Source organism: Carcharhinus amblyrhynchos, unplaced genomic scaffold, assembly GCF_965287045.1.
Source record: "Carcharhinus amblyrhynchos unplaced genomic scaffold, sCarAmb.v2.hapA scaffold_42, whole genome shotgun sequence".
NCBI classification, from domain to species: domain Eukaryota; kingdom Metazoa; phylum Chordata; class Chondrichthyes; order Carcharhiniformes; family Carcharhinidae; genus Carcharhinus; species Carcharhinus amblyrhynchos.
Window position 1 is genome coordinate 3,182,729 of NW_027649783.1, and position 23,524 is coordinate 3,206,252.

The 23,524-nt window shown below is 44.6% G+C and overlaps 11 non-coding genes across 11 annotated transcripts; 7 read left to right on the forward strand and 4 right to left on the reverse strand.

The window, feature by feature from the left end:
- Nucleotides 1–740: 740 nt before the first annotated feature.
- trnam-cau (transfer RNA methionine (anticodon CAU)) lies at nucleotides 741–812 on the reverse strand. Its single transcript has one exon. It is a non-coding gene; the product is annotated as a tRNA-Met (tRNA).
- Nucleotides 813–2,758: 1,946 nt separating this feature from the next.
- Nucleotides 2,759–2,840, reverse strand: trnas-gcu (transfer RNA serine (anticodon GCU)). The gene has a single exon. It is a non-coding gene; the product is annotated as a tRNA-Ser (tRNA).
- Nucleotides 2,841–3,762: 922 nt separating this feature from the next.
- Nucleotides 3,763–3,834, forward strand: trnad-guc (transfer RNA aspartic acid (anticodon GUC)). Its single transcript has one exon. It is a non-coding gene; the product is annotated as a tRNA-Asp (tRNA).
- Nucleotides 3,835–5,875: 2,041 nt separating this feature from the next.
- Nucleotides 5,876–5,960, forward strand: trnap-ugg (transfer RNA proline (anticodon UGG)). Its single transcript is given in 2 exon segments — nucleotides 5,876–5,911; nucleotides 5,925–5,960. It is a non-coding gene; the product is annotated as a tRNA-Pro (tRNA).
- Nucleotides 5,961–7,126: 1,166 nt separating this feature from the next.
- trnas-cga (transfer RNA serine (anticodon CGA)) lies at nucleotides 7,127–7,208 on the forward strand. The gene has a single exon. It is a non-coding gene; the product is annotated as a tRNA-Ser (tRNA).
- A 2,417-nt stretch (nucleotides 7,209–9,625) lies between these two features.
- Nucleotides 9,626–9,697, forward strand: trnam-cau (transfer RNA methionine (anticodon CAU)). The gene has a single exon. It is a non-coding gene; the product is annotated as a tRNA-Met (tRNA).
- A 5,433-nt stretch (nucleotides 9,698–15,130) lies between these two features.
- trnar-ucg (transfer RNA arginine (anticodon UCG)) lies at nucleotides 15,131–15,222 on the forward strand. Its single transcript is given in 2 exon segments — nucleotides 15,131–15,167; nucleotides 15,187–15,222. It is a non-coding gene; the product is annotated as a tRNA-Arg (tRNA).
- A 359-nt stretch (nucleotides 15,223–15,581) lies between these two features.
- trnag-ucc (transfer RNA glycine (anticodon UCC)) lies at nucleotides 15,582–15,653 on the forward strand. The gene has a single exon. It is a non-coding gene; the product is annotated as a tRNA-Gly (tRNA).
- Nucleotides 15,654–17,592: 1,939 nt separating this feature from the next.
- Nucleotides 17,593–17,674, forward strand: trnas-aga (transfer RNA serine (anticodon AGA)). Its single transcript has one exon. It is a non-coding gene; the product is annotated as a tRNA-Ser (tRNA).
- Nucleotides 17,675–20,297: 2,623 nt separating this feature from the next.
- Nucleotides 20,298–20,371, reverse strand: trnat-agu (transfer RNA threonine (anticodon AGU)). Its single transcript has one exon. It is a non-coding gene; the product is annotated as a tRNA-Thr (tRNA).
- A 2,338-nt stretch (nucleotides 20,372–22,709) lies between these two features.
- Nucleotides 22,710–22,792, reverse strand: trnal-uag (transfer RNA leucine (anticodon UAG)). Its single transcript has one exon. It is a non-coding gene; the product is annotated as a tRNA-Leu (tRNA).
- Nucleotides 22,793–23,524: the final 732 nt, after the last annotated feature.

Genomic DNA, 23,524 nt, shown 5'->3' on the forward strand with positions numbered 1-23,524 from the left:
AAAGACACGCACAAAAGCAGCAAAAGAGACTGTTTGTAAATGAGTGACGACAGACAAAGGTTCCGAGAAACCGGCAGGACACGGAATTGATCACTCACATGTTAAATTAGTTTTCTGTTGTAAATATATTCTTGTAAGCATATTTCCTGCTGTACAGCTGTCCTGCTTTGAACTATTGCTCAAAGATGTTCACTGTTGTTGTGTAAAGTGTTTCACTGTTTGTAAATATATTTCCTGCTGTGCTTTATGATATAGAGGGTTACAGCATGGAAACAGGCCCTTCGGCCCAAAGTGTTCATGCTGCCCATTGTCTTTTTCCCTCGGAGTTATTTCCAATTATCCGTGTTTTGCCAATATCTCTCCAGACCAATCTTACCCAGGGAACTGTCTCAAATGTTGGTGAGTGTTTTTTTCTTTCTGCTGTTGTGAAATATGCTGCGTTGTTGTTGTGTTTCCGGCTCTGGAAATATTTTTTCTTCTTTTCTGTTCACATATCGCCTTCCCTTGCAAACGTGTTCCCTGTTGTGTAAAAAAGATTCTCCGTGAGGACTTTTCTTGTCTGTAAATTGTTGCATGTTGTGTTAAGATGTTCCCTCTTCTTGTGTAAGGCTCTGGTTGCAGAAAAAGCCATTTACTCCAGATCGAGGTTTTTCGGGGATAACAGTTTGTGTTCTCCACGGAAAAGTCACGACTGCTTCACAGTTACCATTAAGGTGTTTTATTATCACTGTGAACAGGAATAGCAGAGGATGGTTTCGATCCATCGACCGCTGGGTTATGGGCCCAGCACGCTTCCGCTGCGCCACTCTGCTACGACGAAAGTTCCACTCTGCTGCCCATCAATGTCGTCAGGCAAATGGTCACTCCTCTATCGTTGAATAGGAACACCAGTGTGAGGAGGCATCACTGCATCACACCGAGAATACAATAGACAGAGAAAAACACACAATAGCAGCATGAGAGACTGCTTGGACACATGGAACGACGGACAGAGTGTTGGGAAACCGGCAAGACACGGAATTGGAGAATCCATCACTATTTTATAAGGAATTTTCTGTTGCATGACATGTTTGTAAATATATTTCCTGCTGTGTAACTGTGCTCTCTGTTGTTGAGAAATGTTTTCTGCTGTTGTGTAAAATGCCTCCCTGATGCTGTGAATGTGTTTCCGGCTGTGTAAATATGATCCATCTTGTATCAATATTTTTATAATATTCTGTTAATAAATGCCCTGCTCTGTAGACGTGTTCCCTGTTGTGTCAAAATATTCTCCGTGAAGATGTTTTCTGTTCAGCTAATGACTCGTGGTGTGCCACAGGGGTCAGTGCTGGGTCCATTGTTATTTGTCATCTAGATCAATGATCTGGATGATAATGAGGTAAATTGGAACAATAAATTTCCTGATGATACAAAGATTGGAGGAGCAGTGGACAATGAGGAACATTTTCAAAGCTTGCAGAGGGATTTTGACCAGCCAGAAAAATGGGCTGAAAAATGGCAGATGGAGTTTAATGCAGACAGGTGTGAGGTACTGCACTTTGGAAGGACAAACCAAGGTAGAACATACAAGGTTAATGGCAGGACACTGAAGAGTGTAAATAGAACAGAAGGACCTGGGAATACAGATACATAATTCCCTAAAAGTGGCGCCACAGGTCGATAGCGTCGTAAAGAGTACTTTTGAACATTGGCCTTTATAAATCAAAGTATTGAGTCCAAGAGTTGGAATGTTATGGTGAAGTTGTACAAGGCATTGTTGAGGCCGAATTTAGAGAATTGTGTGCAGTTTTAGAAAATACAACAGCGCAGTACAGGTCCTTCGGCTTTCGATGTTGCTCCAACCAGTGGAACCAATCTAATGACCCTCTAACCTAAACTATTCCATTGTTATCCATATGCCTATCCACTGACCATCTGAACGCCCTTTTGGTCACCTAATTACAGGAAGGATATTAATAAGGTTGAGAGAGTGCAGAGAAGGTTTACAAGGTTGTTGCCGGGACTTGAGAAACAGAATACAGAGAAAGGTTGAATAGGTTGGGACTTGATTCCCTGGAAGGGAGAAAAATGAGGGGAGATTTGATAGAGGTGTATAAAATCATGATGGGTATAGATAGAGTGAATGCAAGCACGCTTTTCCAACTGAGGCTCGGGGAGAAACAAAAATAGAGGACATGGGTTAAGGGTGAAGGAGGAAAAGTTAAAAGGAAATAATAGGTGGGGCTTCTTCACACAGAGAGTGGTGGGAGTGTGGAATGAGCTGCCGGATGAAGTGGTAAATGCGGGCTCATTTTTAACATTGAAGAAAAGCTTGGACAGGTACATGGATGAGAGGGGTGCGGAAGGATATGGTTCAGGTACAGGTAAGTGGGACTCGGTAGAAAAATGGTTCGGCACAGCCAGGGAAGGCCAAAAGGCCTGTTTCTGTGCTGCAATGTTCTATAGGAATGGGGAATAAATGCTGTAGCTGCGGCTCTGTTGCACAAAGAATGACATGTTGGACTTCTCATCGTTGTCTGGTGAGATATTCAAAGATTCGGGTCAGGAACTCATCAGAGTCGGCTTCTTAGGTCAGGAACTGGTGTATCGATGCTTTTAGAGAAGTGAAACGGCCGCCGCAAAATTCATAGAATCCCCACAGTACAGAAGAAGAACGTTCGGCCCAATGGAGCCTGCACTAACAGCAGTCCCAGGCCGCATCCCCAGAACCTCATATATTGAGTCCACCCTCAATAACGAGGCAGAAAAGACGCACTCCCGACGAGGATGGGGTTCGAACCCACACGTCCAGAGCACAATGGATTAGCAATCCATCACCTTAACCACTCGGCCACCTCGTCATACAATGGTGGCCTTTCTAATCACCTCTTGAACAAAGAACACATTTCTCCTGTAGGATAATGTTGTGTTTCTACTTTCTCGTTAATTTTGGTTCGCTGTGACTCTTCCATTCGATTTAAATCCCGAGAAGGTAAAGAGGGAGACAATTCCCTGTTTGAGTTTTGAATTCACCAAACATAACACAGACGTAAAAGTAAGTAAGCAGTCTGAGCTTGTGGCGCAACGGTAGCGCGTCTGACTCCAGATCAGAATGATGCGTGTTCAAATCACGTCTGCCTCAAAAAACAGTTGCCTCTCGGTGTTTCGATTTTGTATCTGGATAAAGTTGATTGTTCCCGAAATAACAAATCTCCAAACATTGATAGATGCAATATTTTAACATCCTGTATGTATTTGCTCAATCTACGCCTGTACCTCGGGCAAGTAAAAGACAATAAATGAAAGAAATGCATCTCAGTTGTAAAGCACTTTGAAACTTCCAGCCGTTTGAAAAAAAACACATTGCGAGACAAGCTAAAAGCAAAATATTGCCGATGCCGGAATCTGGAACAACAAATGAAAATGCTGGAAAAACTCAGCAGGTCTGACATCATCTGTGGAGAGAGACCAGCTGAGATTGTCCAGAATGTTCAGACTTCAAGACACCCCGTCTTTCCCCCAAAATTAAAAAGAACATGCGGTTTGATATGAACGGCAATCGTACCTTTCTGTCTCCATCTGATTTGTGTTTTTTCTTCATGCATCCACCTCATTCTCTTTCCTGCTAATCCAAAAGTCTTAATGAGTTAGTTAAAGCCGCTGTTTGCTGCATTAAATGGTTCTCCGTATTGGGGAAAATAAGTGATCTCGTCAGAACTGAGTTGTCGCTCCGGAAGTGTAAGTGGCAAGTGTACAATGCGTATTGCCGCTTCGAGTGCCCGTTCCTCGTTAGTATAGTGGTTAGTATCCCCGCCTGTCACGCGGGTGACCGGGGTTCAATTCCCCGACGGGGAGTTCGTCGTATTCTTATCACTTAAAATTAAACTTGTGTTGTTCTCGAACTTTCAAAACAGAAACAAAGACTATCAAGGAATGAAACTTTCAAAAATGCAAATCTTTACATTTGTACCGACACTTTTCGTGACCTGAGATCAACGTTCGTTCAATTCATCAGCATTTTGGCTCACCTTTGATGTGGCGATGCCACGTAGTCAACACGTCGAATATTACCCTGATATTAGCACATTGTCAATAAATGCTGTGATTTCATATTTTTCAGTTCTATATTTGGATGATCCACTGATTCCCAGATCCCCGAAAATACAAAGGAAAGCTCCACTGTTTTTCAATATTGGAAATCCCTTTGAGTCTGTGAGTTGTGAAGATTCATGTAGCGTGATGAATGGAATATTAATGCATGATTGTAAGAGCAAGAAGGTTCAGATTCGGATTGGACAAAAGTTTGGTGAAGCCACCGCTGGAGGACAGTGTGCAGTTCCAGTCAAATTACTACAGTAAGGATATGATTCCACTGGAGAGGGTGCAGTGTCCATTTCCCAGGGACCAGATCGTAGACTGGGATAGAGAATTTGAGCTATGAAGAGAGATTGGATTGGATCAGGTTGTTTTATTTAGAGCAGTGAAGGCTGAGAGGAGACCTGATTGAGGTGCAGAAGAAATGGACAGGGTGGATAGGAAGCTGCTGCTGCCTCACAGCACCAGGGACCCGGGTTTGATTCCCGGCTTGGGTCACTGTCTGTGTGGAGTGTCCATGTTTCCCCCCATTTGCATGGATTTTCTCTGGGTGAACAAAGAAAATTACAGCACAGAAACAGGCCCTTCGGCCCTCCAAGCCTGCATCGACCATGCTGCCCGACTAAACGAACATCCCGCCCACCGTTCCGGGCAACATATCCCTCGATTTCCATCTTATTCATGTATTTGTCAAGACGCCTCTGAGAAGTCAATGCCGTATCCCCGGCAAAGAGTTCCAGGCACCCACCACTCTCTGCCTCATACATCTCTTTTAAACCTTGCCCCTCACACCTTAAACCCTTGCCTCCGAGAAAAAGACTCTTTCACCCAGGGAAAAAAAGCTTCTGACTATCCATTCTGTCCGTGCCTCTTGTAATCTTGTGGATGTCAGCAAGTCGCCCCTCAAACTCCGTCGTTCCAGTGAGAACAAATCAAGTTCCTCCAACTTCTCCTCATAGCTAATGCTCTCCTTACCAGGCAACATCCTGGTAAATCTTTTCCGTACCCTCTCCAAAGCCTCCACATCCTCCTGGTAGTTTCGCGGTCAGAATTGAATACTAAATTCCAAGTGCAGCCTATGTAAGGTTTTATAAAACTGCAACATCACTTGCCAATTTTTAAACTCAATGCCCCAGCCGATAAAGGCAAGTACGCCGTGTGCCTTCTTAACTACCTTCTCAACCTGCATTGCCGCTTTCAGTGACCTGTGTACTTGTCCACTCAGATCCCTTTGGCTATCAATACTCTTATGTGTTCTGTCATTTACTGTATATTTCCTATCTGTATTAGACCTTCCAAAATGAATTAACCCACATTTGTCCGGATTAAATTCCATCGGCCATCTCTCTGCCCAAGTCGCCAACTCATCGATATTCTGCTGTATCCCCTGATGGCCCTCATCGTTATCCGCAAATCCACCATCGTTTGTGTTGTCTGCTAACTTACTAATCAAATCAGTTACATTTTCCTCCAAGTAATTTATATATTACAAACAGCAAAGGTCCCAGCACTGATCCCTGAGGAACACCACTTGCCCCAGCCCTCTATTCATCACCCGTCAAAGGGGCAAACCCCGAAAGCCTGTGGGTGCTACTGTCAAATACACTGGCTGTACTTTAACCTGGTGTTGTGAGACTTCTTACTGTGTTTACCCCAATCCAACGCCGGCATCTCCACATCATGATTTCATCAAAACACACAGTGAAATGGAACATTGTTCAATAAATCGCTGATGAGTTGTCAAAAAAGTTGCCTGACTTTGAGATACCTTGAAAGGTTCAGGGGCTAGGGTACAGCGGGTGGCTCGTTGGTCTAGGGGTATGATTCTCGCTTTGGGCTTGGCGTTAAAATGCGTGAGGTCCCGGGTTCAAATCCCGGACGAGCCCTGCATTTTTTTTTCTAAAGAAAATTCTTTGCAATGAAGGTGGCGACAATGAGAGAAAGCCGAAGCAGTGTTTACCTCCCGAGAACTCCCGAGACAGATAGGTTCTTGATTAATAAGGGGATCGGGGTGAATGAGAAAAGGCAGGAGAATGGGGATGAGAAAACTATCAGCATGATTGAATGGCGGAGCAGACTCAATGGACCGAGTGGGATAATTCTGATCCTGCGTCTTATGGTCTTATGGTGATTCACTCAACTTTTCCAAATCACTCTGTCGGATATGGTGTAAGGTGGCACTGAGAGAATGGGATGGAGAGAGAATGCGGTGACTGCAGTCTGACTCTGATTCTTCAAACCAGTTAGTGCCCCCTTGTAGAAAGTGAATGTGTCTGACAACAGGAGAAAAGCAGGTCGTGAGACAGGGATTTATTTTCTATAAAAAGTAAAACAAACTTCGAACCAGTCAGTGTCTGTCTGAGAACTGGAGGGGAGGCGAGGGGGTCTGCTCAAACAAAATTCACATAAATATTCTCATCATCTATGTGTGTCTGACGGAAAATCTAGTTTAAAGTGGAAACGTTGTTGAGATTTTTTTAAAGCCCTCAAAACTACTCAATGATTTCTCAGTCAGAAACGGTGGTAAAGAGGAAGCTGAACCTGTCCAGACAAGCCAAGTTCAGTTTACAAACTGCGTTATGGACACATCTCGTGTCTGATGAAATCAGCAACTAAGTTAGTTCCGTAATTATAACGAATGAAAATAACGACCCTTTAAACCAAGCGAGTGTTGGTGATATCGCGGTGGGCAGAACTGCCTTTCAAGCAGCTGGCACGGGTTCAATTCCCGGCGTCGCAATGGGAATTTATTTAGAAACTTATCCTCTTGTGTCTCGAAACAAATGGACATAAAGTTCAAACGCAACATTTGATGGGAATGAAATAAAAATAAATGTTTCATATTTTTCCCTAAATTTCGGAATCTATTTGCTTTTAATGAACATTTTTTTCGAAACATAGGAACAAGCCTCTGAACTAATAAATCAGTTCTCATTCAGAGAGAAAGGTACAAAATAAAAGATGAACAAAATCAGCTCACACACTGCTCTCTGCATCATTCCTGTGTCTCATAAAGTTAGTGGAAATGTTACTGAGCGTTGACTCATAAACAGCTGCGATGGCCGAGTGGTTAAGGCGTTGGATTCGAAATCCAATGGGGTTTCCCCACGCAGGTTCGAACCCTGCTCGCAGCGATTCTGATATAAAATGTTTAAAAGTGACAATTTGTTTAGTGGAGCAACCGCGTAAAAAAAACTTCGGGTGTCCCTCTTTTCAAGAAGTGGATTTGTGCTGTGGGCCGGGATGTACTCAGCTGGCGGACTGGGCCGAGTGTGCTGGAAATTCCATGAGAAAGATCATGACGAGAGAAGAAAGAGAAATAAAGCAGCATCAGGGGAACAAGGACAAAACGGCGTCTCATATCAGAGGAAGATTCTTATATAATTACTCACAGAAGAGAAAGATCATATTTCACCAGAATACAGTGAATGAATGAGAACTTCAAAATGCTGCTTAGATGGTATGAAATTGTGTTCATTCAAACACATTGCAAAAGCTGCTCATTACTGGGCGTAAGACATTCCTGGTTATTACAGCTTGAGAAAGGAGGTTTCAGGTGGGAAAACAGGGAGGGATAATCGTTTTGGAAAACTAGGAAAGGAGGTTTATATGTAATCATAAGAAATCAGTGAAAATTTCCAGTTTAGAATCGTGTTAACAATCTTGTTGCTACATTTCATTTCTTCCTGAAATCACACACAATTTTTGGCTTCAACTACTTCCTGTGGCAGTGAATTCCACACATTCTGGAGGACGTTTAGTTCTGGAGTCCCCCATCATCGGGAACATTCTTTCTGAATCTACGTTGTCTAATCCTGTCAGAATTTTATCAGTTTCCATGAGATCCCCTCTCACTCTTCTAAACTCCAATGAACACATTTCTAGTCGAGTGGCCGTTCTAGGAGATTCTATAATTAGGGGATTGATAACATCCTTTGTATCGAGAGTCCCACACAGTATGCTGCCTGCTCGATGCCATGGTGAGGGACATCTCTGATTGGCTTGAAAGGATATTGAAGTAGGAGTGGGGGCGGGATCCAGTTGCTGTGATCCATATTGTGATAAACAACCTTATCTCTGTGAAATCGATTCTAAACATGAAATGTTCACTGATTTCTCATGATTATTTAGAGTCCTTTTTGAGTAACGGTGGAAGACGGTGTAAAAGGACCTGTTTGGGGTTCATCAGCAACGAGGAAATACATTAAAGAACAGGTCCTCAGGGGTTACAATCTCTGGATTATTACCCGAGCCACATACAAATTGGCACTGGGGTGACTGACATAATGTAAAGTTCACTAGACTGAAGTCTGGAGCTGGGAGTGAAGTTACGAGGAGTGATTAGAAAAATGAGGGCCTTTTTCTCTGGGGTTTAATTACATTTTTCAGGATGTGATGGTGGGGGTAAAGAGAGCCGAATGATTTCTGCTGGCGGAGGCTGGGTGAAACCTGAGACCTGGTTTCGGGGGAGGATGGGTAGAGAGAAAGAGGGACAGAGTTTAACTCCCAGGAGAGAAGCTGAGTAACACTTGAGGCCACTCCAAGTTTTGGAATCTTGCCCTCACCCAAAAGGGAATTAGTGAATTGTTAACCCGGGATCGATATCTTCTTGTGAACAGTGGTTATTAAGGGTGACGGGGTAAAGGGGTGAAGGTGGAGATTGGAAACAAAGCCGCCTTCACCTTCCCGAATAACAGAGCAGGCTCGAGGGACTGAATGGACTCGTCCTACTCCCACCCCCTGTGAGCAGATATCTCAGAGCATTTTAGTGAGTGCAGAAGGTTACAGAGATAGGGAGGGTTGTAGTGGCTGGTGGTGGTAGGAGAAGGAAAAATAGTGGTAATTGCTGGAGGAGGTTACAGGGAGAGGGAGGGGTGTAGGAGCTGGAGATAATTATAGAGATAAGTAGGGTTGTAGTGAGTGGAAGGCTTTACAGAGATAGGGAGGTCCGTAGATGCTGGAGGAGGCTACTGACCTTTATCTGGGTGGACAGGTTTCAATCTCAAAATTTGCCAAAGGTGCAAAACTTGTAAATATTCTGAACTTTAATAAGAAGGATATTGATAATCTTCAAGAAGATGTAGACAGGCTGGTGGAATGGACAGGCACGTGACAGATACAACTTAATTAACGTAAGGAAGTGTGAAGTGAGACATTTTGGTCCGAAGATCAAGGAAGACGATACAAAATAAAGCGTACACCTTTACCCTTCCTAATCCCCATTGCACCTTTACTACGCTGAGATGCCACAGTCTCTTCACCCATCTCAGAACTCATGAATATCCAACCTGAAGTCTGCATTTCACCGTCTACTTGTACAGTGATCATTAAACATTTGGCACTCCAACTTTCGTTGGCATCTTCTGAAACGATTCCCTGCTCCGTCTGACAACTCAGTCAATGTCGTATCTTCACTTAGTGCCCTGCCCATGGTAGGATTATCCTGTCCAGTCCCCATAGTGTTTCACCTTGCTCAGTTGTATTGCCCAGATTGCATCGTTCCAACTTTTCGATTCTCCATTAATAAAAAATGAATAACAGGGCTTTACGTAGCAGAGTGGCGCAGCGGAAGCGTGCTGGGCCCATAACCCAGAGGTCGATGGATCGAAACCATTCTCTGCTATTTCGCTTTTTGCAACAGCAAAAATAATTCCATGGCGGCTCCTTCAAAATGATTTGATATTTCCGTCCAGGGTGCAGTAACTTTCTTCCGCTTCTCGTTACTAGTTAACATTTGAATGAGTAACAGATCGCTGAAATGTCATTTACTCACAGACACAAGCTGTAAATGTTGCAAAGATACACAAACGGAGGTTTTTTTTTCCCTTGGAGCATAACTATAAGGTTCATGGTGGGAGATATAGGAGGGATATCCGAGGTAGATTCTTCACTCAGAGAGTGGTTGGGGTGTGGAATACACTGCTGCTGTGATAGTGGAGTCGGACACTTTAGGAACTTTCAAGCGGTTATTGGATAGGCACATGGAGCACTCCAGAATGATAGGGAGTGGGATCGCTTGATCTTGGGTTTGAACATAACTCGGCACAACATTGAGGGCCGAAGGGCCTGTACTGTTCTATGTTCTATGTTCAAGAATCATCCCTTGAATAAACACTGCCACCTTTCAATGTTTAGCGGGTGAGTTTCATGAAGAGCTGAGTGTGAGTCCCGCCTTTCTGCTTCTGTACAAATTTAGTCAAAGGAAAATTACACAAATATATCTTCAATTCTCCTTGTCTTTCACAAAGAACTGAGTGTGTGCTGGATACAGTTTCAACAGTAGCTTTAAAAAGATAGACAATGGATTTACAAATTTAAAATCCAAGGGTGACATCAATGCCTGAAGTGAATTCAGGCATTGATGTCACCCTTGGCATCAATGCCTCAATTTGAATTGTTCAAAATCATAGAATGGAGCATCCATTGTGGATGAAAGGAAACTTTAAACTGTGCCGCTGTGCTGTGCTTCAGGAGCTGGTTTTACACAAATCTCCGTTAATGAGATGTTGCCTCACCTGCTGAGCATTTCTGGCATTTTTTGGGGTTTTTTTGTCAGATTTCCAGCTTCCAGCTTTGCGTTGTGTTCTGTGCAGGTGTTTAACTGGAACAGGAAACAGGTTCTGATCAGCCCCGTGACATATAGAGTAGCATGTATCTCCCAACTATCAGGCCTGCGAGATGAGACTTCAAGCTGTACAGGGGAGTGAGGAAGAAAGATAAGGGAGCATCATTCTGTGAGGGACAGATTTCCTGTATAGAGGAGGAACAGGTCTGTATTTCCACAACTGTTTCAACAGACATCAGATGTCCCAACATGACTTGCGATCAATGAAATCCCTCTTAACCTTGTAACTATGAGATTATTGAACTTATCAATAGTTTCCACATTGTCAAAAATCCATCTAAGGACAAGTAAAGTAAAATTTCAGCCTGTGTCTCTGTGTCGCGTTGGACTTCCAAATGATGGTAATTCAGTCACTTAAAGGTTGTGAGTTTGAGTCCCACCACAATCGGATTATGGATCAGGTTAGTAACAACCCAATTGCTGCTTCATTGATGTGATTCACCTTCGGCACCGACATTTCCTGCTCTGCCATCTCTCCATGCTGTTTCTGTTAACCCGGCTCCCAGGGAAACCACTGACTCGAGAATAAATCACAAACCTTTCTTAAAGTTTGACACAACGTTCGCTGGTTGGGTGAGAAATTGTAACATCTTTTTCAATTAGATATTTCATTTATTTTGGAAGATAAATAAGATTAAGGAACGCAAACACGCAACAACAACTTATAAATAACTACAATCAATAAATAAATATCAGTGTCCGACAACCTGGCAGTATCTCCTTTTTCACAAATACCACCAGATCTGGAGTATTTCCAGCATTCCGCTGAACCCTCCCACCACAGTCAGAGGCTCTGTGGCTTAGTTGGTTAAAGCACCTGCTTAGTAAGTAAGAGATCCTGAATTCAGAATCCCAGCGGAGCCTTGGTTCTATTTCAATGTTATTCTGATGTTTCTGCTGCGCTTGTCCTTCTCGATCCCAATGGTCGTGGGTTTGGAAGGTGCTGGCAAAGGAGCTTTACTGAGTTGCTGCAGTGTATCGTGTGGATGGTGCACACTGCTGTCATTGTGTGTCGGTAGTGGAGGGAGTGAGGTTTTTATACATGGGAAGTGAATAAAGAGGGATGGTCTGTCCTGGATGGTGCCAAACTTCTGTCGTTCTGTTCAAGTTGAATTCACCCAGACAAATGATCTCAGGAAACAAGGTGATTCCGATTTCCTCCCACATTCCAAAGATGAGCAGGTTGAATGGATTTGGCCATGTTAGATTGTCCCTTCATCGCCAAGGTATTTGTATCAGTAGATTAGCGGAGTGGGTGTGTGGCACTGCGGGGATAGATCCTAAGTGCAATTCTCTGTCGGAGGGTCGGTACAGACTCGATGGGCAGAATGGTCTCCTTCAGCACTGTAGGGTTTGTGTGTTTCTCAGGCCATTTGACAGTGTTCGGAATTCCCTGAGAAAATAATGAAAACCTGTGTTGGGAGAACATTGAGGATATTTAGATTTTTTTTACTGCAAGATGATGAAAATACCTGGATCATCTCAAACAAATAGTCGAGATATTTGTGGGGAGTCTCGAAATTTGTCCATCGTTGGAGATTATCCACTGTGAAGAGAAAGACAAAACTGAATTTTGACTGGCACAACTGCAAACATCAGTGGGATAAAAAACAAGGCTCACCTGCTTACTAGGCAGGCGCTTTAACCAACTAAGCCACACAGCCTGTCTCACCTGCGGGTGGGTTCAGTGGAATGCTGGAAATACGTTCCAGATCTGGTGGTAATTGTGAAAAACCGAGAAACTGCCAGAATTGGAAGGTACCTGTGAACTATCCGACTAAATATTGAACGGTTTAACGTGAGCTGGGTCCACTTACTGTTTTCAGACACACATTTGGTGTAAAATTAGAGATGTGATTCACACACACAGTTTTCTGCTCTGAAGGCAGCTGTGCTCCTTCTGTCGCACGAATTGATTTAAAAAAGAAAATACTTTATTCATACGGGGTATGTGTGTCACTGGCCCGGGAAGCATTTATTGTCCAAATTAATTTTCTTTGAGTAATTGGCGATGAATTCATTCTGGAGACACTGCAGTCCATGTGGTGTATGTACACATAGGCTGCTGTTAGGGAGGGAGTTCCGGGATTGTGAGCCAGCCATGGGAACGGTGATATGTTTCCAAGTCAGGATGATGTGTGTCTCAGAGTAGAACTAACCGGTGGTCATTGTCCCTCTGCATCTGCTGTCCTTGTGCTGAGAGATTTCCTGGGTTTGGAAGGTGCCTTGTGAAGGAAAAAAAAAGTGTCTGAAGTGGGATTTGAGCCCAGGCCCCTAAAGAAAATTGCGACCTGAACACAGCACCTTAAGCAGATCGGTTATCCTGACCACATCCGCCAAGGTTCAAAATCTGTGCACAAATCGAATTGAATTCCATCTTTGCAGCATTTACGTTTCAAACTCGATACGTTTTTTTCCCCCAATTTTTGAACCCCAGCCAGAGGCCTGTGGTGAGGGCTTGGAATGCCCTGCCTGCTGCAGTTGTGGATACGCCTAGTTTGGGGGCGTTTAAGAGATGTGTGGATAGGTTTATGGATGGAAAGGGTTTGGTTTAGGTTAGAGGGTCATTGTTTTTTAACTGGTCGGCGCAACATCGTGGGCCGAAGGGCCTGTTCTGAGCTGTAATATTCTATGTTCTATGTGAGTCCCATCCTCCCCCAAGCCGCCGGGGGGTGAGGAGCTTCTCATTGCTGCATTGCTCTGTTTGCTCAAATCAACAAAGACCCAATTCCCGCCCTTCCTGTTCCTTACAGGAAGGTGTTGAGAGTGTCAGATCTGAGCAATGTGAAGTATCCAATTGGAGAGTTACATCCTGGCGACAGGAATATCTCCCCACAGCTGCTTTCGGAGCTGCTGAATATTTCCAGCATTTCCTCTTTCTGATTTTGTGTCTTCATTACAGGAGTTCATTTACTGACAACCCAAAACTTGTCTCTCGGGCCCAGCTCCAGACACAGCTTTTCTGTGATCTTCAAACGGACAAGTTCACTCTTCACTTTCCTACACACATGCTTTAAAATCGGCTGGTCTCACACTCAGCACCCTGCGGCATCGCCTTCAAACCTCACCCCACCCTTCAGCCGCCCACCAGGGCCTCAGAGGAACAAGTACTTCTTAGGAATTGACAAAGACAAGGGGATTACTGTGTTTGTGAGGGCATATAAAAGGTTAATCCACACTCACAAAGAGACTGTGAGAATCTCTCTCCCTCTCTATTTGATCAAAAGAAGATACAGATTGTCTGCAGTCAGTCATTATCCAATAATATTCCCCCTTTCTATACAGTTGCTGAGTGGGGGTGGAGGGATAGACACCGATAGAGTGAGTGAGGGCGGTGATAATTTATCAGATAATATATCAGTTACAGAAATCCTTGTAAATTCCGGCTTTATCCAGAAAGATTCTCTTGGAGAAACAGAAGCTGCAGTCTCAGCTTTCACTGATATTGTAGTAGAGACATATTATTAATCCCACACTCAGGAACAGTGCTGCATTTGGACAGGAGAGATGGGGAAAGGGAATAAAAACGGAATGGTTCAGTTCTAAACAGTGTGCAGGCTCAGAGGGAGCTGAGGGTCAGAGAGATCTTTGAAGGAGAGAGGCCATTTTGAGAGAGTTGTCAGGAAGGCGGATTGGATGTTTGGCTTCATAACTGGAGATACTGAGTATAAAAACTGGGAAGTTCTGCTCAATCTTTATGAAGCTCTGATTAACTGCGGCTGTTTTAGGATTGTACCCAGACCCAGTAATCACACTTTAGAAAGTGTGGGAGAGTCCTGACGAGGGTGAAGATGAGATTTACTGCTTTGGATCCGTCGATGGTGGATTTTCGCTCAAAGGTTTGACTGGATAATTCGGATTTTATCTCTGTGCAGCTAACGGGATTGAGTGGTGATGTAAGAGACGTGTAAAATAAATAACATATTGAACCAAGGTACACAGGGGGAAGTTGCTGCATTAGCTGCTGGCAGAAGGATTCAGGGACAGGCATTGAAGATTGAAGACAGGATGTGTAGGAGGCAGAGGATCCCCACAGTGCGGAATGAGGCCGCACCGACCATTCTGCACCAACTCTCCGATAGAGAATCCCTCTCTGTAACCCCACCTAATTACCCTACTAATCCCCCTGACAATAAGGGGGAATTTAGCCTGGCCAATCCGCCGAATCTGCACTTCGTGAGAGGTGGGAGGAAACCGGAACACCCGAAGTAAACACACACTCACGGGGGGACCGTGCAAACTCCACACAGACAGGCAGCCAAGAATGTTGGAAATGAACTTCAGTTTTCTGCCGGTTACAAACACTGGGGATCCCCATTCAGTTTGTGGCATCTGGGAATTAGAGAAACATCCAAAAATAGAACTGAGAATAAATATAACCTCGGTAGGTCTTCACATGGTACTGACATTCGGACGGTGTAGTCATGTGTCGACCGCGTGGCCTAATGGATAAGGCGTCTGACTTCGATTACTGTGATAGTGAAGGTATCAGAAGATTGCAGGTTCGAGTCCTGTCGCGGTCGTTTTATGCAGAAATCTGGTCGAAGTTCCCCAAAAAAAAGAGATGTCCTTCTTCAGGTGAAAGCTCTGCATTTTCTTGCAAACATTGCAGGGCTCTTTCTCAGAATGTATTTCCTTGTTGTTTTGTTCATTCAATTTTCTAATCTCATTATTTTATCCTCCGCCCCAGAAATCAATCTTATCTTTGAGATCTTAATAAATGGTTGATGCTCCCGAATGGAGCAACAGGCTTTGATACAATCTATTCAATAGAATTCTGTCCAAACTGCGCTCTGGGCTTTCCTGGTGCCTGATAAAATCAGCAACTGAGGAAGCTCCGTAATTAAAACTAACACAAATATCAAGGCCATGCGCAGCGTGAGCGATGGTGGTATAGTGGTGAGCATAGCTGCCTTCCAAGCAATTGACCCGGGTTCGATTCCCGGCCATCGCATTGATAATTAATTTAGAATCTTATCCGCGGCCTCTTGGACTTTAAACGGAGTGAACAAACACAGGGTGAACACAATATTCGACAGTAATAGAGGTTTTTTTCCCCATTTTCTCTTCCGACGTAATTAGATTTCAATGGAAAAATATTAAATAAAAAAAAACAAGTCTCCGACCTAATAAATGAATTCAGAGACAGAGATACAAAATATAAGTTGAGGAACAAATTTCAGCTCACACTCTGTGCTCTGCCCAATCCTGGTTCCTGACGAAGTTAATATCTGCACATTACTGAGGTGGTTACATTATTCTGGTAAATAAGCAGCTGCGATGGCTGAGTGGTTGAGGCGCTGGATTTGAAATCCAATGGGGTTTCCCCACGCAGATTCCAACACTGCTCATAGCGGTTATGGTTGGAAATGTTTGCTTCAGGCAGCCATCCTGGGGAGTTTTTGCTATGAAGTATTTGGATCTCCATCATGCATTCAGCTGCATGGTTCTGGGCCAGGTGCAGGCAGCTGAGTTTGGAAAGGACAGCTGGGTATCCTCGGGTTGGTATGGACAAGATGGGCCGAACGGCTTCCTTCGGTGCTGTCACTTTGCTTCTTTCGATGGCTCCATGAGCAAAATCATAACGTGTTCCATGAGCAAAAACAAATCATTGAATTCTCAGTTAGAAAGAATAGTAAAAAGGTGGCCTTAAACTGTCCAGAAAAACGAGACAAGCCAAGTTCACTTTGCAAACAGTCCCATGGACAGACCTGGTGTTTGATGAAATCAGCAACGGAGGTAGTTCCGTAATTATAACTGATTCTACGGATATTAGAGGGAGGTTTTTCACACAGAGGGTAGTGGGGATATGGAATGCTCTGCCAAGTAAGGTAGTGGAGGCAGGCACGCTGGAGTTGTTTAAGAGTAACTGAGACAGGCACAGCAGTGGGTTGGAAATGGGAGGGTGTAGGAGATTGTTTGAAATAAGGTTCATTAGCATTGGGACGTCCCTGGTAATGTAAAAGGATATGGTCTGAAAATAATGTTTTTTCTCTTTTCATTCACAGGTTTAAGTCGGTCCGCCTTGTTGTCCAACGAGGGGCATACACATGATGGGTTGTACTTGAGCTGATCTTGAATGTTCGAGATTGGCCGAGTGCTTCATGTCGTTAGTGTGTGCTTAAACTGGACCAGATACTGGGCAAGACGACAGCTCAGTGACTATCGCTGATTGCTGTGCAGACACATGGATTTGGGCCGGTGTCTGCGGGAGTTTGCACATTCTCCCCGTGCTTGCGTGGGTTTTCTCCGGGTGCTCCGGTTTCCTCCCACACCCGAAAAATGTGCTGTTAGGCTGATTGGAAGTAATAAATTGTCCCTAAATTAGTTTCCCTCAATGTGGATGGCCATAAAAACAATAGATAAGGGTCATGGGTGGAGGGGGGGAACTGGTAGTATTAAAATGGCGGCGCGGGCTCGTTGGGCCGAAGGGCCTGTTTCCGGGGCTGTTTTTGTTCTTTGTTCTTAAAATAAGGGCTGCTTAAGCGTTGTGAGCGATGGTGGTATAGTGGTGAGCACAGCTGCCTTCCAAGCAGCTAACTCCGCGTTTGATTCCCGGCCATCGCAGTAGCAATTTGCTGCGAACTTTATCCACTTCCTCCTGTGTTTTCAACCGAGTGGACAAAACCAGGGCGAGCGTAACATTTTACGATAATGAAATACAATAGAGATTTCTCTTTTTCTTTTTATTCGGAACTAATTTGTTTGTAATGAAAAATTACTGAGATACAAAAACAAGTCTCTGACCTGGTAAGTGAGTTCTCCGTCAGAGACAAAGATACAAAAGTAGAGGAACAAATTTCAGCTCACACACTGACCTTTGTACAATAACGGTGCCTGATGAAGTTAGTATGAACGCTACTGAGGTGATTATTAGGCAGCAATGTCGTGGAGCTGCGATGGCCGAGTGGTTAAGGCGTTGGATTAGAAATCCAATGGGGTTTCCCCGCGCAGGTTCGAGTCCTGCTCGCAGCGATTATCACTGAAAGTGCTTGCTTCCGGCAGCCCCAGAGCCGGAACTTGTTTTGGTGCCAAGTATGTGGATCACCATCATGCTTTCAGCTCCATGGCTCCGGGCCGAGTGCAGGAAGGTGAGCTTGAAGAGGACACCTGGGTGCCCCTCGGGCTGACATAGACAAGATAAGCCGAATGATTCAGTGCTGTTCCCTTTCTCTGGTTCCATGAGGGAAATCATAATGTGAGCAGATTGAAAACAAAAGCATCATGAGCGCAAGGACAAAACAAGGTCTCCTTTCAGAGGAAGATTCTTATGGAATGACACACAGAACATAAGAAATAAATTTCATCAGAATACACTGAACGATAATTTCAAAATGCTGCTTGGATGATATGACATCGTGTTCATTCAAACACATTGCTGCAAGCTGGTCATTATTGGGCGTTAGGAACTCCTGGTTATAGCAGATTGGGAATGGAAGGAGCAGCTTCACATCTGCACATTGACAGGTCAAACTGTGTCTCAGATTGACAGCTCCCAGGACAGGTTTTCCTCTCCTCTCGCTCTGTGCTGTGGATTCTCGGGGATGAGTTGGAGTTTCCCAGCTCAGTAACTGTGAAAGCCTCTGAGGCCGGCGATGCTCACAGTGTCTGCTCCCCAGATTCAGGGGGCTGCAGCCAATCAGAGCTGTGCCTGGGTTAACCCAGAGCTGGTTGAAACGATGATATTGTTCACAAGCTGAATTCTATTCGATCAGATATAGATACAGATTGTGTGCACTCAGTCACTAAACAACAAGATCCCGCCTTCATATAGAGTTGATGAGAGGGGATGGAGGGATAGAGTGAGTTAGAGCAGTGAGACACAGATCTGTTCTATTAATATGCCCCTTTCTGTTGCAAACTTGTTCCCTGTTGTGTAGAAGAGATTCTCCGTGAGGATTTTTTTTTGTCTGTAAATTTTTGCATGTTGTGTTAAGATGTTCCCTCTTCTGGTGTAATACTCCGGTTGCATACAAAATCCATTTAGTACAGATCGAGGTTTTATATATAGAACATAGAACACTGCAGCACAAACAGGCCCTTCGGCCCACAAGTTGCGCAAATCACATCTACATCTACCAAGCCATAGAACTTTCTGTAACTTCCAAACACATTAGATACCGTATACTCATCTAGAAGTCATTTAAAAGACCCCAGCGAGTTCGCCTCTACCACCGCCGCCGGCAGCCGATTCCACTCACTCTCCACCCTCTGAGTGAAAAACTTTCCCCCAGCATCTCCTCTGTATTTGCTTCCCAGCACCTTAAACCTGTGTCCGCTCGTAGCGACCATTTCAGCCCTGGGAAATAGCCCACGAGAATCCACCCTATCTATTCCTCTCAGCATTTTATAAACGTCTATCAGGTCGCCTCGCAACCTTTGTCTCTCCAGGGAGAAGAGACCTTGCTCCCTCAACCTATCTTCATAAGGCATGCCTCCCAATCCAGGCAACATCCTTGTAAATATCCTCTGCACCCTCTCAATAGCTTCCACATCCTTCCTGTAGTGAGGCGACCCGAACTGCGCACAGTACTCCAAGTGGGGTCTGACTAGGGTTTTATAAAGTTGCAGCATTACCTCCCGAGTCCTAAACTCAATCCCTCGATTGATGAAGGCCAGTGCACCATACGCCTTCTTGACCACATCCTCCACCTGCGAGGCCGATTTAAGAGTCCTATGGACCCGGACCCCAAGATCCTTCTGCTCTTCAACTCAGCCAAGACTCGTACCCTTGATATTGTACTCCTGCATCCCATTGGTCCTGCCAAAATGGACCACTACATATTTATCCGTGTTGAAGTCCATCTGCGATTTCTCCGCCCAGTCCTGCATCCTATCTATGTCACGCTGCAACTTCTGACATCCCTCCAGACTATACACAACACCACCAACCTTCGTATCGTCGGCGAACTTACTAACCCATCCCTCCACTTCCTCATCCAGGTCATTTATGAAAATGACAAACAGCAAGGGTCCTAGAACAGTTTTTGGGGGAAAGGGGAAGCCAAATAACAGTTTGTGTACTCCAGGTAACAATCACAACTGCTTCATAGCTACCGTTTAGTTGTTTTATCATCACTGTGAACCGGAGTAGCAAAGAACGCTTTCGATCCATCGATTTCTGGATTATGGGCCCAGCATGCTTCTGCTGCGCCAGTCTACTACGGCAAAGGCTCTGTCTGCTCCCAATGAATGTAGTCAGGCAGATTTTCACTCCTGTATCGTTTAATCGGAACATCAGTGTGAGGAGGTATCACTGCATCACACCGAGATTACAATAGACAGAGAAAAACACACAATAGCAGCGTGAGAGACTGCTTGGACACATGGAACGATTTAAGCCATTTGACTGTGTTCGGAATTCCCTGAGAAAATAATGGAAATCTGTGTTTGATGAACTTACAGCATTGGGTTTATTACAGATGTTTTTTCTTTAACTGCACGATGATGAAAATACCTGGATCATCTCAACAAATAGTCGAGATATTTGTGGGGAGTCTCGAAATGTTTCCATCTTTGGAGATTATCCACTGTGAAGGGAAAGGCAAAACGGGATCTTGCGACGGGCACAATTGCAAACACCAGTGAAAAAGAACCAAGGCTCCGCTGGGAATGGAACCCAGAATCTCCTGCTTACTAGGCAGGCGCTTTAACCAACTAAGCCACAGAGCCTACAGCTACTGAGGGTGGGCTCAGCGAAATGCTGGAAATACGTTCCAGATCTGGTGGTATTTGTGAAAAAGGAGATACTGCCAGAATTGGAAGGTACCTGTGAACTATGCGACTAAATATTGAACGGTTTAACGTGAGCTGGGTCCACTTACTGTTTTCAGACACACATTTGGTGTAAAAATAGAGATGTGATTCACACACACAGTTTTCTGCTCTGAAGGCAGCTGCGCTCCTTCTGTCGGACGAAGTGATTTAAAAGAGAAAATACTTTATTCATACGGGGTATGTGTGTCACTGGCCCGGGAAGCATTTATTGTCCAAATTAATTGTCTTTGAGTAATTAGCGATGAATTCATTCTGGAGACACTGCAGTCCATGTGATGTATGTACACATAGACTGCTGTTAGGGAGGGAGTTCCGGGATTGTGAGCCCGCCATGGGAACGGTGATATGTTTCCAAGTCCGGATGATGTGTGTCTCGGAGTGGAACTTCCAGGTGGTCATTGTTCCTCTGCATCTGCTGCCCTTGTGCTGAGAGATTTCCTGGGTTTGGATGGTTCCTCGCGAAGGGGAAAAAAAATCAGCATCAGAATTGGGATTTGAACTGAGGGCTCAAGAGAAGACTGTAACCGAAACAGAGCACCTTAGACAGATCAGTAATCCTGATTACTTGACCCAAAGTGCAAAATCTGTGCAGAAATCGAATTGAATTCCATTTTTGTGGCATTTACATTTCAAACTCGATGCGTTTTTTCCCCATTTTTGAACCCCAGCCAGAGGCCTGTATCTGAGTCCCATCCTTCCCCAAGCCGCCGGGGGGTGAGGAGCTTCTCATTGCTGCATTGCTCTGTTTGCTCAAATCAACAAAGACCCAATTCCCGCCCTTCCTGTTCCTTACAGGAAGGTGTTGAGAGTGTCAGATCTGAGCAATGTGAAGTATCCAATTGGAGAGTTACATCCTGGCCACAGGAATATCTCTCCACAGCTGCTTTCGGAGCTGCTGAATATTTCCAGCATTTCCTCTTTCTGATTTTGTGTCTTCATTACAGGAGTTCATTTACTGACAACCCAAAACTTGTCTCTCGGGCCCAGCTCCAGACACAGCTTTTCTGTGACCTTCAAACGGACAAGTTCACTCTTCACATTCCTACACATATGCTTTAAAATCGGCTGGTCTCACACTCAGCACCCTGCGGCATCGCCTTCAAACCTCACCCCACCCTTCAACCGCCCACCAGGGTCTCAGAGGTGCAAGTGCTTCTTAGGAATTGACAAAGGCAAGGGGATTACTGTGTTTGTGAGGGCAGATAAAAGGTTAATCCATACTCACAAAGAGGCTGTGAGAATCTCTCTCTCCCTCTATCTCTCTCTTTCTCTCTCTCTCTCTCACACACACACACACAGACACACACACACACACACACACACACAGACGCACACACACACACACACACACACACACACACACAGACGCACACACACACACACACACACACACACCACCACCACCAGCACCACGGCAAATGGTGAAATGTCTCATCAATAAAAAAAATCTGGAATTAAAAGTCTAATGACCATGAATCGAGTGTCTTAAAATAACACAGCTGGTTCACTAATATCCTTTAAGGAATGATTTTTTCCCTGGTCTGGATCTAAATGTGACCCCCGACACACAGCAACTTTGGTGACTCTAAGCTTCCCTCTGAGGTGACCTGTCATCCGCTCAGTTCAAGGGCAATTTAGGATGGGCAATAATTGCGGGCCCAGCCAGCGACACCCACATACATCCCAGGAACGAATGAAGAAAATTAATCGGAGATTTCAAATGAGGGGATATAGAAAGTCAGTTGCATTTCCAAAGATTGTCAGATACAGAATGAATTTTGAACCTATGTTTTATTTCCGGAAGTTGACTTGTACAGGCACAGTTTAACTGATAGAATCAGAAAGACCCCAATTCTTATTGAACGGCAGATAATGCAAAACACAGTCTGAATACAGACAGATGCACCCGAGAAAGAATTCCTGTGTGTCGCTGGCCCGGAAAGCATTTGTTGCCCAAAATTAATTATTTTCGAGATATTTTTTCAGGGAATTCATTCTTGAGCCACTGCGGTCCATGTGGTGTCTGTACTGAGCCATTGCTTTTCGGGAAGGAGTTCCAGGATTGTCAGCCAGCCGCAGAAACGGTGATATATTTCAGAGACAGGATGGAATGTGTCTCGGAATGGAACTTGCCGGAGGTCGCTGTTCCTGAGCCCCTGCAACCATTGTCATTCCGGGGGAGATATTTCGCGGGTGTGGATTGTGTCTGGAACAGGGAGGGAAAAAAAAACAAAGTTAGAAGTGGGATTTGAACCCACGCCTCCAGAAGAGACTGCGACCTAAACGCAGCGCCTTAGACCGCTCGGCTATCCTGACAACCTACGGCCGTGTATGAATCCGCACAAGTCGATTTGAATTCCATCTTCATTGTCATCACAATAAAAACTCGATGTGCTCTTTCCCCCATTTTTGAACCCAACCTGGAGTCCTGTATCTGAGTCCCATCCTTCCCCAAGCCGCCGGGGGGTGAGGAGCTTCTCATTGCTGCATTGCTCTGTTTGCTCAAATCAACAGAGACCCAATTCCCGCCCTTCCTGTTCCTTACAGGAAGGTGTTGAGAGTGTCAGATCTGAGCAATGTGAAGTATCCAATTGGAGAGTTACATCCTGGCGATAGGAATATCTCTCCACAGCTGCTTTCGGGGCTGCTGAATATTTGCAGGATTTTCTGTTTCTGATTTTATTCCTTCATTACAGGAGTTCATTTACTGACAACACAAAACTTGTCTCTCGGGCCCAGCGCCAGACACAGCTTTTCTGTGATCTTCTCACAGACAAGTTCACTCTTCAGTTTCCGACACACATTCTTTAAAATCGACTGTTTCACACTCAGCATCCTGAGGCATTGGCTTCAAACATCACCCACCCATTGCTGCGCATCCCCCCCCCCCAACACTCCCAGGGTCACAGGGGTACAAGTGTTTTTCAATTAGAGTTCAGAGGTGCAAGGGGCTCACTGTGCTTGTGAGGGAATAGAAGGGATTAATCCACAATCACAAACAGACTGAAAATGACTTCATCTCTCTCTTACACACACACTCACATGCAT